This window comes from Sus scrofa, chromosome 10 (genome assembly GCF_000003025.6).
Source record: "Sus scrofa isolate TJ Tabasco breed Duroc chromosome 10, Sscrofa11.1, whole genome shotgun sequence".
Taxonomy (NCBI): Eukaryota; Metazoa; Chordata; class Mammalia; order Artiodactyla; family Suidae; genus Sus; species Sus scrofa.
In genome coordinates, this window is record NC_010452.4 from 28,023,447 (window position 1) to 28,036,293 (window position 12,847).

The 12,847-nt window shown below is 44.5% G+C and overlaps 1 long non-coding RNA gene across 1 annotated transcript in view; it reads right to left on the bottom strand.

Annotated features, from left to right (window-relative positions):
* Nucleotides 1-11,640, bottom strand: part of LOC110255609 — a 29,804-nt gene extending 18,164 nt beyond the window's left edge. Inside the window, exon 1 of the long non-coding RNA XR_002336150.1 lies at nucleotides 11,455-11,640. This is a non-coding gene — a long non-coding RNA (uncharacterized LOC110255609). The remainder of the gene's footprint in view (nucleotides 1-11,454) is intronic.

Genomic DNA, 12,847 nt, shown 5'->3' on the forward strand with positions numbered 1-12,847 from the left:
GTGTTATAAGAAGTTGTCTTTGTCCCCAGGAGTCCGACAACCATCAGTGAAGATAAGACAAGAATGTAAATACCTACAAGGTGTGATAAGGCTCTGAAACGGTAGTCTCATGCAGTTCAAGGTAGACCTAGGTGTGTGTGCTGGGGTGTCCAGGAAAGACTTCCTGACACAGGTAGTGTTTGAGCAAGATCACAGGGAGCCCTACAAGAGATGCCCCCAAGGGGACAGCAGTCCTGCCATAGAAAAAGATGCTATGAAGGCAAGAGAGCTTAGGAATGTGGGTAAGCCTGGTACCTCTGCATGACGATTGAGGTCCATTCGGGGAGGGGCCGGGTTAGTGAGATGGATGGCTTCATGGGGCTGGTGGAGGGCAGTCCGGGTTGGGGCACTACCCGTGGGAAGGTATATTTGAAACTGAATACTTACTCCCTGATTCTCCTGGGCTCTGTGGGGTCCCCTGCTCAGAAATCTTTTTTTTTTTTTTTTTTTTCAATCATGCATGTGCGTTTTTTTCCCAAAGGGATCTGGTGTTTTGATCTCCCAAGGTCCAGATCTGGTTCTTTTTCGGAGGATTGCCCTCAGGCTGCTGGAGCCACCTAATCTGCAAGATCAAAGAGCTCTGTGTTCACGTTCCTCCAGGGCTCCTGCAAGGTAGATTGGGAAAGCTCCCTGGCTTCGGGGCAGGACAACTCTGAGACAGAGCTGATCCTCCAGAGTTCTCTGCAGGAAGAGGCTGAATCCACTCCATGGGACTTGGCCTGAAATTGGGCCTGTACTTGGCTTCTTTCCCTTACTTCTGCTTCCCCCACTTCTTGGCCAGGAGCCTTGGAGAAACTTTCTTAATAAGTCACTTGGAAATGCCTTCTTGTCTCTGGGCCTTCTTCTGGGGAACATGTCCTAGGATGTCCCCAACTTGTGCAGAATGGATCCAAGGGTGAGAGGGTCTGCTGATCTGCCCTGAGGGCCCTTGGGAAACAGCAAGACGAAAGTCAAATTGCACAGATTAAAATGAGTGGGTATTGTGGTCATTGTGTCTTTCTTTTGGGATGTCCTACATTTTTTGAAACCTTTGCAATGTTTGGGGTATGTCTGGCCTTTTGCATCTTGCTTCACCAAAGCAGAAAACTCCCAGGCTCTACTGCACCCGGGAAGCAAGAACGTGACCCACACAGCAGTGATCAGACATGCTCATGTTAAAATCTGTTCAGAAATGAACAACTTGGGAAAAGAGCAATTTGTAGACTCTTCCATTATTTTTGTTGGGTGGGTGGCAACAGAGGTTTTGGTGTTTTGAAGAGCAGTGATTGTGAGGTTGCAGTCCCCACTTAAAAATAAGTGTTGGCGTTCCCCTTGTGGTGCAGTGGAAACGAATCCCATTAGTACCCATGAGGATGCAGATTTAATTCCTGGCCTCGCTCAGTGGGTTAAGGATCCGGCGTTGCTGTGAGCTGTGGTGTAGGTCGAAGATGTGGCTCTGATCCTGCATTGCTGTGGCTGTGGTATGGGCCAGCAGCTATAGCTCCAATTCGACCCCTAGCCTGGAAACTTCCATATGCCACCAGTGTGGCCCTAAAAAGAAAAATAAAAGTGAAACTGGTAGGGTGTGTCAGTGATGCTGAATTGGGGGACAATGGTGACAGCAGCCACAATGACGGGAATTGTCTCCTCAGGCCAATTCTGTGGTCTGGTTTGGCCACTCTTCCTGGCAATGTGACTTCAGCGACCTTGGGTCACCAGCCCTCCCCACAATGTCTTTTTAATAAATTCCTCTTCTGGAAGTTCCCATTGTGACTCAATAGGTTATGAACCCTAGTATCCATGAGGATGCAGATTCGATCCCTGGCATCGCTTAGGGGGTTAAGGATCTGGCACTGCCGTGATGTATGGTGTAGGTCACAGATGCGGCTCAGATCCTACATTGCTCTGGCTATGGTGTAAACTGGCAGCTATAGCTCTGATTTGACCCCTAGCCTGGGCAAGTCCACATGTCTCAGGTATAGACCTAAAAATAAAATAAAATAAAAATAAAAATTAAAAAATTAAATAAAAATTCCTCTTCTGAATACCTGGCATCAACTTGGGTTGTTTGAACACAGGAACTCTGCCCGAGAGAGTGGAGGATGAGACATTCTGGCCATCGTGGATGGGTGAAGAAGAGAGAGTGCCAGCCTATGCTGGCAGCCTCTATGATGGCCCTCAGGGTCATGGTCTTTTAGCGTTCAGGTACTTCTACCTTTTTTTTTTTTTTTTGGCCTTTTTAGAGCTGCACACAAGGCATACAGAAGTTCCCAGACTAGGGGTCAAACTGGACTGGCCCACAGCCACACAGCAATGCTCATGGCAATGCCAGATCTTCAACCCACTGAGCGGGGCCAGGAATTGAACCTGCATCCTCATGGATACCAGTCCGGTTCGTTATCACTGAGCTACAATAGGAGTTTCCAGTGTTCGGGTACTTCTGCTGTTCCCTCGCATGTGGAATTAGGTCTGGTGTTGGGGGGGCCAATAGAGGATATAACACTGTGTGGCTTCCAAGGTTAGTTTATGAAGGAATCATACTTCTGCGCTGGAAGGTGATCATACGTGTTGGGGACATGGCTCGGATCATCAGGGTCGAAAAATGAGTCACATGAACACAGGGAGCTCTTGACAAGGCTCTTTACTTCTGCAGAAGGGTGCAGGTACTCCAAAAAGTGCGTGTACGTGCACTGCGTGCGCTGAGCAAAAAACCCTCCCCTGTTTATCCCTAACACACGTGATGTACCTGCCCCCTTCCCATGGGTCAGATCAGGGCGCACATTCTTCCCAGTTGGCTAATTGAAACAAATTGTTACTGGGGAAAGAAGGAAAGAGGAGGAGGGTGTTGCAAGAAGGCCAACAGGAGCAAAATGGAGTAACCAAGATTTCCTTTGATAGAAAAGACATTAGGTTACTTTCCACACACGGACAGGGACGGTCTCGGTGAAGAGGAGGACGCTCTTTGCTTGAAATAAGAAGGAGGAAATATGGTTATTGGTGTCAAGGATGAGCATCAAGGAGCGGGGAGACTGGGAATTTCATCTCAGCAGAGTAGGTGCCAAGCAAGATCATCTGCAAAGACTGAGGGGGCTGGATTGAATGGGTCTATCTTTTTTTTTTTTTTTTTTTTTTTAAGTTTTACTGAAGTAGAGTTGATTTACAAGGTTGTGATAATTTCTGCTGTACATGTGATTCAGTTATATATGAACCCACATCCACTCTTTTTCAGATTTTTTTCCCCCATATAGATGATCACAGAATACTGGGTAGAGTTCCCTTGTGCTATATAGCAGGTCCCGTGGGTCAATTTTTTTTTTTTTCTTTTTAGAGCTGAATTTGTGACATATGGAGGATCCCAGGGTAGGGGTTGAATCAGAGCTGCAGCTGCCAGCCTACACCACAGTCACAGCAACACCAGATCTGAGCTGCATCTGTGACTTACCACACAGCTCATGGCAACATTGGATCCACAACCCACTGAGCAAAGTCAGGGATTGAACCCACATCCTCATGGGTACTAGTTGGGTTCTTAACCCACTGAGCCACAATGGGAACTCCCCATTTTTGTTTTTTTTTTTTTTTTTTTTTTTTTGCTTTTCAGGGCCACACTTGTGGCATATAGAAGTTCCCAGGATAGGGGTCGAATCAGAGCTACGGTTGCCGGCCTACACCACAGCCTCTGGTCTATGTCACAGCCACAAAAATGCAGGATCTGAGCCCTGTCTGCGACCTACACCACAGCTCACAGCAACACCAGATCCTTAACCCACTGAGCGAGGCCAGGGATTGAACCCGCCTCCTCTTGGATCCTAGTCGGGTTCCATAACTGCTAAGCTACTAAGGGAGCTCCCCCTGTGGGTCTATTTTTTAAGGTAATGCTTATTTAGGGTTGATTTTGTGCCAGGTATTGCGTTAGTCTCATCCAAGCATAATCTCATTTAAATATTCTACCAACTCAACCAGACAGGAGCCACTGTTTTTTAAATTTTGTAGATCACAGAGCAGAAGCTGATAGGAGTGAAGGAACTCGGCAGGCAAACCTGTTCTGCTGGACCCCAGAGGGCAAACCCGCCATCAGTCTCTACCCCCTGGAGTGATTCCCTTAAGGACAACTTCTCTGAGAAATTTTAAAGGTGAGTTTATGTGAGATGAGCCAAACGCAAAAGGAAAAATTTCTTCTGGAAAATATAGGGAACTTAATATTCACAATTTCTCTTTTTTTTATTACTCAGTGAAGTTTATTACATTTATAGTTGTACAAAGATATTCACAATTTCAACCACAAAAATAGCCATGGAGATAAACAGACTTTCCCCTGGCTGTTTAAAGAGGATTTTTAATATCCCCAACAACTAGGTAGGTCAAGAAGCAGGGAGTGGATATTGGTTTCATATATTTTCATAAATATATTTCATATATTTCAAACCATAATATAACGGTTTTCATTACATTTCTTTGGCAAAATATGATGAAACTTTGGAATCTTATGTCAAAAAGGTCTTCACATTCCAGCCTCTCTCTCTTCTTTCTTTCTTTCTTTCTTCCTTCCTTCCTTCCTTCCTTCCTTCCTTCCTTCCTTCCTTTCTTTCTTTCTTTCTTTCTTTCTTTCTTTCTTTCTTTCTTTCTTTCTTTCTTTCTTTCTTCCTTTCTTCCTTTCTTCCTTTCTTCCTTTCTTCCTTCCTTCCTTCCTTCCTTCCTTCCTTCCTTCCTTCCTTCCTTCCTTCCTTCTCTTGCTTTTTAGGGCTGTATCTGCAACATATGGAGGTTCCCAGGCCAGGGGTCAAATTGGAGCTGCAGCTGCTGGCCTACACCACAGCAATGCTGGATCTGAGCTGGATCTGTGACCTGCACCACAGCTCAAGGCAACGTCAGATCTTTAACTCACTGAGCAAAGCCAGGGCTGGAACCCGCATCCTTAGGGATCTTAGGTGGATTTGTTTCCGCTGAGCCATGACAGGAACTCCCTCCAGTCTTTTTTGGAAAGTCAAAGCTACTTTGAGGAGGCTACCTCTATTAATACCTAATGCACTACATTACAACAGCAAAAGATGACTGCTTCTTGGCTGAAAATGTATCCGTTCTTGGGTTGGATATTTGATTTATGCCATAAGGGGGTCAAAGTTGGAAAATAAAATCATCAAAGGGCACCTTGTTTGTAAAAACTGAGTTGGCCAGCTGTTTCAAGGCCGCATCTGAGACCTATGCCTCAGCTTGCAGCAATGCCGGATCCTTAACCCACTGAGCGAGGAATCAAACCCCTATCCTCGTGGTTACTAGTCGGGTTCTTAACCCACTGAGCCACAACAGGAACTCCAAGTCAGGTGATTTTGATTTTCTTCTCCAAAGCTCTCTAGATGTTCTGTTATAAGCATATTCTTTTCTTTTATGATAGAAAAACATTATTTTAGGTAACACTTTTCATGATCTGTGAAGATGGGCCATTGGCCTTTCTGCATTCAAGAGGGTTCCAACTGGGTAGAAAATTAGCCTCTAGTTTTAGCTCCAGAAGTAAAGCATGAGATGGGGTGGAGATCCCCAAGACATCTAAACTCAGGTTAGGCACCATTTGGATGAATGATTAAAGTAAGTCTCCACAAATTTTTCCTCCATAGAAACTCAGGAAAATGAGGTGACAAAGACACCAATTAAAGGGTCCACTACTGGTTTCAGTGCAATGCTTCTTAAACATTAACACACACACACACACACACACACACACACACACACACACAAACACACGCATCAACTAGAGATGCTGATAAAATACAAATAGAGGCATTCCCTTCGTAGGTCAGCGGTTAACGAACTGGACTAGGATCCAAGAGGATTCAGGTTCAATCCCTGGCCTCGCTCACTGGGTGAAGGATCCGGTGTTGCCATGAGCTGTGGTGTAGGTTGCAGATGCAGCTCAGATCTGGCATTGCTGTGGCTGCGGGGTAGGCTGGCAGCTGTAGCTCTGATTGGACCTGGGGACTTTCATATGCCGAGGGTACGGTCCTAAAAAGCAGAACAAAAAAAAAAAACAAAAAAAAACCCCAAAAAACAAAAACCAAAAAACCCCAAATGGAATTCAGGAAGCCTGGGTGGGGCCTGAGGCTTTGCATTTCTAACAAGCTCTCAGATAATGGTAATGTGGCTGGTCAGTTGATGTATCCCACTAAAGGCTTAGTGTCACTCCCTTAGAGGACAGCCCCGCATTTCCTGCTTGCAAGTACAAAAGATTTAGAAGCAAGTGCCATCAGCAAGCATTAATTAGGTGAGAAATATGCATCCAGAGTATGGAAGCCCCCATCTGGGGAGACGGTTCTGAAGTTAGGATTAGGAGGGCACTGGGACATTAGCAAATGATCTCGTGGTGCAAATGCACTCTGAGGAATTTGTGCATGCATATGTCTTTATTTATTTGTTTGTTTGTTTGTTTGTTTGCTTTTTAGGGTTACACCTGAGGCATACAGAAGTTCCCAGGCTGCTGGCCACAGCCACACAGATCCAAGCTGCGTCTGTGACCTACACTGAAGCTCACGGCAACGCCCGGATCCTTAACCCACTGTTTGGGGCCAGGGAGCGAACTTGCATCTTCATGGATCCTAGTCGGGTCATTTCTGCTGAGCCACAACAGGAATTCCACACATGTCTTTTGACATGTGCATTTGTGGTGAACGTGTAGGCAATTCTTGGGCGTGATATTTCATCTTTCCTGATAGTGTCGCATTAGTGATCAAAAGAGCAAACCACCAATCCTTTTCCCTTGACTTTTTTCCCCCCTTTCACAAAATCTGTGATCGCTGCCTGTGTGCTCAGTAATAAGAGAAGCCAAGGCCTCCTGTGGGTTCTAGGAAATGCATTATCTAATCTAAAAATAGACAAGGGCCCATTGTCTCATGCAGAAGTAAATCCCACATACTAATCCAGCAGAAAGCAATCTAGCCTTTTAAAAGATTTATTAGTTCCTAATCGTCTCTCTATGCATGACCATTTTTCATCTTATCCTGTGAAAGATAAATTGAATTAAGCAAGAGCTGAGCTAAAATAACTTCTTTTTAAAGATATATAAATCTTTCTGATACAGACCTTTGCATTTAGGAGGCCTCAAGGTACTTGAATACTCAAAGCATTAAGTGAGAAGGAAGAGAAAAGTAACTATTATTGTAGAAACAGATGAGTTCCCAGCAGTGGTGTGTTGTAAATGATTTAACAACCAGCTCTTGGAGTTCCCGCTATGGCTCAGCTGGTTAAGAACTGGACATAGTGTCCGTGAGGATGTGTGTTCCACCCCTGGCCTCACTCAGTGGGTTAAAGATCTGGCATTGCTGTGAGCTGTGGTGTAGGTCGCAGATGTAGCCTGCATCTGGTGTCGTGTGGCTGTGGTGTGGGCCAGCAGCTGCAGCTCCGATTTGAGTCCTAGCCTGGGAACTTCCACATGCCGCAGGTGCGGCACCCACCGCCCTCAGATTAAAAAAAACAACCCAGGACATGTCTTATTTGGGAATTCCAGATAGTCACAAACTACCAAAATATGGGAAGGGGAACTTCTAGTTTACAAAGTAAACCTGAAACCAAGGCTGTTCAGGGAAGCGCATCAGAAAAATTGTGAATGACTTCGAAATGAGCAAAGCGTACTACCAGATGTCTTGTATAGCATACATTTTCAGATTATCTCTGAAATAGTTTCATTGACACTTTCATTGCTGTTGAGCTATTTTACAACAAACTCATTTAACATTTCTAGGGAGTTCCCGTGGTGGCTCAGCGGAAATGAATCCAACCAGTATCCATGAGGATGCGGGTTTGATCTCTGGCCTCACTCAGTGTGTTAAAGGATCTGGCATTGCCAGGAGCTGAGGTGTAAGGTCTCAGACTCGGCTCAGATCCCAAGTTGCCATGGCTGTGGTGTAGGTCAGCAGCAGCTGCAGCTCCAATTCAACTCCAAGCCTGGGAACTTCCATATTCCTGAAAAGCAAAAAACAAACAAAAGAAAAAAACCATTTCTTGACGCTTGTATTTATGTCTGCTCTTTGGTTTTTCCTTTGAACTCATTGTAATACTGGTTTCCCCATCCTTATAATTGATGTTAGATAAAATCTTTCACTCATGTTGATTTTATATGACAGTTATGTTTTACTTTTTATTTTTATTTGTTTATTTAGTCTGTCCCTGCATATATATGATCCTGGGCCAGGGATCAAATCCATGCCACAGCAGTGACCCAAGTTGCTCACATGACAACACTAGATTCTCAACCCACTGTGTCACAAGAAAACTGTGATTTTACTTTTTTTTTTTTTGTCTTTTTGCCTTTTCTAGGGCCGCTCCTGTGGCATTTGGAGGTTCCCAGGCTAGGGGTCTAATAGGAGCTGTAGCCACCAGCCTACACCAGAGCCACAGCAACATAGGATCCGAGCCATGTCTGCAACCTACACCACAGCTCACGGCAACGCCAGATCCTTAACCCACTGAGCAAGGCCAGGGATCGAACCCACAACCTCATGGTTCCTAGTCGGATTCATTAACCACTGCGCCACGACGAGAACTGCCTATGAATTTACTTTTAAAAAGAATTGTCCTTAATGTGCGTCACAGTTACATACAACTTGTGAAATGAGGGATAAAGGGCGAAGTCCCTCCATGCCCAGCATGTCGTCGAGGTCCTGATGGAGAACAAACTGAGATTCAGAAGAGAGAAAACCTAGTAAGACTCCATCTATGGTGCAGTGGAGGCCGGCTTCTACTCCCCCCAGGAAGGGGGAGACCCACTCCTCATGCAGACCTTAGTATGAGGTCATCAGGTTTCTGGCCTGTGGGAGATTTAGTGGGTGAATCTAGGATGGATCCTGGATGGAGGAGGAAGGGTTATTGGATACTTTTAAGGGGTGGGAAATTTCAACCAGGATCCAGAAATATTTTCCCCGCTAAAGAACATTCGGAGATCTATATAAATTCTTTTTTATTTTTTTGCAATTTTATTTTATTTATATATTTATTTTTTTAATTTATATAATGATTTTTATTTTTTTCCATTATAGGTGGTTGATCTATATAATTTTGGACTACCTTAAAGAGCAGGATGGTGTGATCCTTATATGCACAGCATCATGATGCAGTAATGCTATGCAAATGAGGTGGTCCATATTAGGAGGTGAGGGGTTTGCTTCTGAGGGGTGATCCATTGAGAAAAACACGAGGATCTTGGTTTTCTCAGGATGGAGGCAGAAAGGGTCTCAGTGCCTCACGAGCAGCAGGAACAGAAAGGAGGCCACCCTACAGGACAGAATTAGCAGAGGAAGGAAAGAGGACTGAGGAGATTGACTCCCTGCACTCAGGGCAGCCTGATACGTCAGTGGTTTTCTTGGCTGTGAGCAGGAGCTGCCCAACTTCAGGTGTGGCAAGCATGTAACAGAGTGGAAGAAAGGGGATGAAGAGTTCCCACTGGGGCTCAGCAGTTAAGAACCAGACTGGTATCCATGAGGATGCACATTTGATCCTTGGCTTTGCTCAGTAGGTTAAGGATGTGAAGCTGTGGCATAGATGGTAGATGTGGCTTGGATCTGGTGTTGCTGTGGCTGTGGTGTAGGCCTGCAGCTGTAGCTCTGATTCAACCCCTATTCTGGGAACTTCCACATGCCGTGGGTTCAGTCATAAAACGCAAAAAAAAGGAAAAAAAAAAAAAAAAGGATGTGAATGTAAGGAATATCCTGTGGGGGGAAGGAGACACACAGAGATGGAGGTGATCAACATTAGAGTCTCCAAAGTATAAGCCATGTGAGAAGTGGCCAGAGAAGGAAAATGGATAGCATTACACATGTATATGACAAAAAAGAAAGACGATCAAAGTGAACTACAGCAAGAAAAGATATCCCAAGAAAGAATAAAACAAAAAAGATAAGCAGAAGGAGTTCCCATTGTGGCTCAGAGGTAACGAACCCAACTACCATCTGTGAGGGTGCAGGTTCGATCCCTGGCCTCACTCAGTGGGTTAAGGATCTGACATTGCCGTGAGTTGCGGTGTAGGTCCAAAACAAGGCCTGGATCCCGGTTGCTGTGGCTGTGGTGCAGGCCAGCAGCTGCAGCTCCAATTTGACTCCTAGACTGGGAACTTGAAAGCACACTCCAAAAAAAAGAACCCAACTAGTATCCATGAGGATGTGGGGTTCGATCCCTGGCCTGGGTTAAGGATCCAGCATTGCCACAAGCTGTGGCAGAAGTCAAAGATGCAGCTTGATCTGCCGTTTTGTTTCAACCCCTAGCCTGGGAACTTCCATATGCTGCAGGTGCGGCCCTAAAAAGCAAAAATCTTAAAAAAGGAAAGAAAAATAAAAAAATAATATAAAGAATTACACAAACATGTTTAAAATGTTCTCTCTAGATGGTGGCATTTTAGTTGCACAATTTTCTATATTATGCAGATGATCTACAAAAGGCAGCTATTATTTATATAATCAGGAAAAACTGAAAATCAACATATAAAAATTTGAATACTCCAGATATTGACATTCATATGTAAATGTAAATAGCAAATATACCAGAAGATAAACCCATAGGTTGGCATGGTTGTATCTGGCTGACGATTTCTTTTGCTTCTGTTTTTCTTTCTTTTCCAAATTTTCTGTAATAGCACATCTTTAAACCTTAAATATATCAATTTTTTAAAGAACACATTGAATATAAATGCAATAATGTGATTGCATAATAATAAGTAGTATAATGTCGTTGCTATAAATGTGAATTTTTTTTTTTTTTTTTTTGTCTTTTTAGGACGGCACACTCAGCCTATGAAAGTTCCCAGGCTAGGGGGTCAGATCGGAGCTGCTGCTGGCAGCCTATGCCACAGCCACAGCAATGCCAGATTCGAGCCACGTCTGTGAGCTACACCACACCTTATGGCAACACCAGATCCTTAGCCCACTGAGTGAGGCCAGAGATTGAACCCAAGTCCTCATGACTTCTAGCTGGGTTCATTACCACTGAGCCACGAGGAGAACTCCATAAATGTGAATGTATTTTTAATTTTTTTTTTGCCTTTTCTAGGGCCGCTCCCGCAGCATATGGAGGTTCCCAGGCTAGGGGTCTAGTCTGAGCTGTTGCTGCCAGCCTACACCGAGGCCACAGCAACACCAGATCTGAGCCACGTCTGCGACCTACACCACAGCTCACGGCAATGCCAGATCCTTACCCCACTAAGCGAGGCTAGGGATCAAACCTGCAACCTCATGGTTTCTAGTTGGATTCATTAACCACTGAGCCACGATGGGAACTCCATAAATGTGAATGTATTTTGTTTTAAATAATTATTCATGTTATTTCCATCCTCTCAACTTTTTAAACTTAAGATGAACCATACATAGTTGACCATACATCAACCCTGCATTGACCACGTATCCATGTAGGTAAAATTTAAAGTAAAGCTGTAATCATTTTTTCACACATTGCAAGACTCACCATGTATTTGATGCTTTGTTCGAAGGAAGCAGCCATTCCTCAGGCTCGCTGTCTCTCTGTTTAGTGGGTGCTGGCTCCAAGAGCCTAAAGGGGGGACACTGGCTTTTCAATAACCACAGGTCAGGTACAGGCTTCAGACCAGAATTCTGACTTTCCGATTTATAGGGGAAAATGCCCTTTAAGACATGGTCTCTGGGCTGATCGGTTCATTAATTTTAGGTCAGCAAGTTCATGGCAAAGAAAACAAGTGGTGACTTGCATTTTAATTCTAGTTCGTTAACATGTCTTCGAGGTTTCTTTGGGGGGAATGGTGGTTTTTCTGGAGTTAATGAAAAGGAATTCTGATCTTTGCTTCTAATTAATTGTTTCGATTTCCATTTGCATTTTATTTGTGAGAGTCCTTGCTGAGCTACATCTGAATGAAATAAGAATTCCCTGGGGATGGAGTACTTTCTCCTTATTTAAAAATCCACTTGTGAAAGAAAGAAGCACAGAGCAGGGACACTTGCAGTGAATGTGGTTGCACATTTGCACATCCCAAAGAACTCTTCTGGCTTAAAGCTATTTTCTATAAATTGTGATGGCTGAGCGCTTAGGCTAGAGCACCGAGGCACTTGAAAGGTGCACGTGGCATTCCTCTGTGCGTTATTTTCTTTTTTTGCCATCCCGGAAATTGGCATCTTTTCATGAATCAGACTCTCCTTTTAAAAACCCACGGGCCACGTTTCCAGAGCTGCAGCAAAATCACTCTTTGCGATCTGAGGCCATTCGTTGTATCTTTCATGCATGGAAGCCACAACTCAGGCCTGGGGAATTCTTTTCCTTTAGCTAAAGAGACGCCATTGCCTAAGCTTCCCTCAGGCTCCTGTGTGAAGTGGCAGGCCTTTTATGAAAATGTGTTCACTGTGGCTGAAGAATTGCCTTTGGCTCTTTTCGTGACTGCAGCTTTGTGTTTGTTCAGCTGGAGAGGTCAAATGGTCTGTTCTTCCAGAAGTTAATCATTTATGACAAATTTGCTTGGTCCACACGTGAGCTCCGGGCGGCAGACTAGCCGGCGAAGCACAGGCGAGCACACTTGCCTCTTTAAAGATGCTCATATTCCTCAGGGTAGATTTTCCTCTTCACACACCGGCCTCAGGCTGCCAGGGTTTTCTTGTCACCTTCTCTCCACCATTTCCTTCTGTCCCCTCAGTTCTCACCTTTTCCTCCGTTGTCAATTCAAGGCCCAGAAATTACCTTCACCTGCCAGGGCACATCAGGGATTCAAACATGGCTTCTCACGCTTGATCAGAGTGGGTTTTCTTTTTCTTTTTCTTTCTTTCTTTTCTTTCTTTTTTTAAAATTTTTTTTATTTTTCTGTCTTTTTGCCATTTCTAGGGCCACTCCCGAGGCA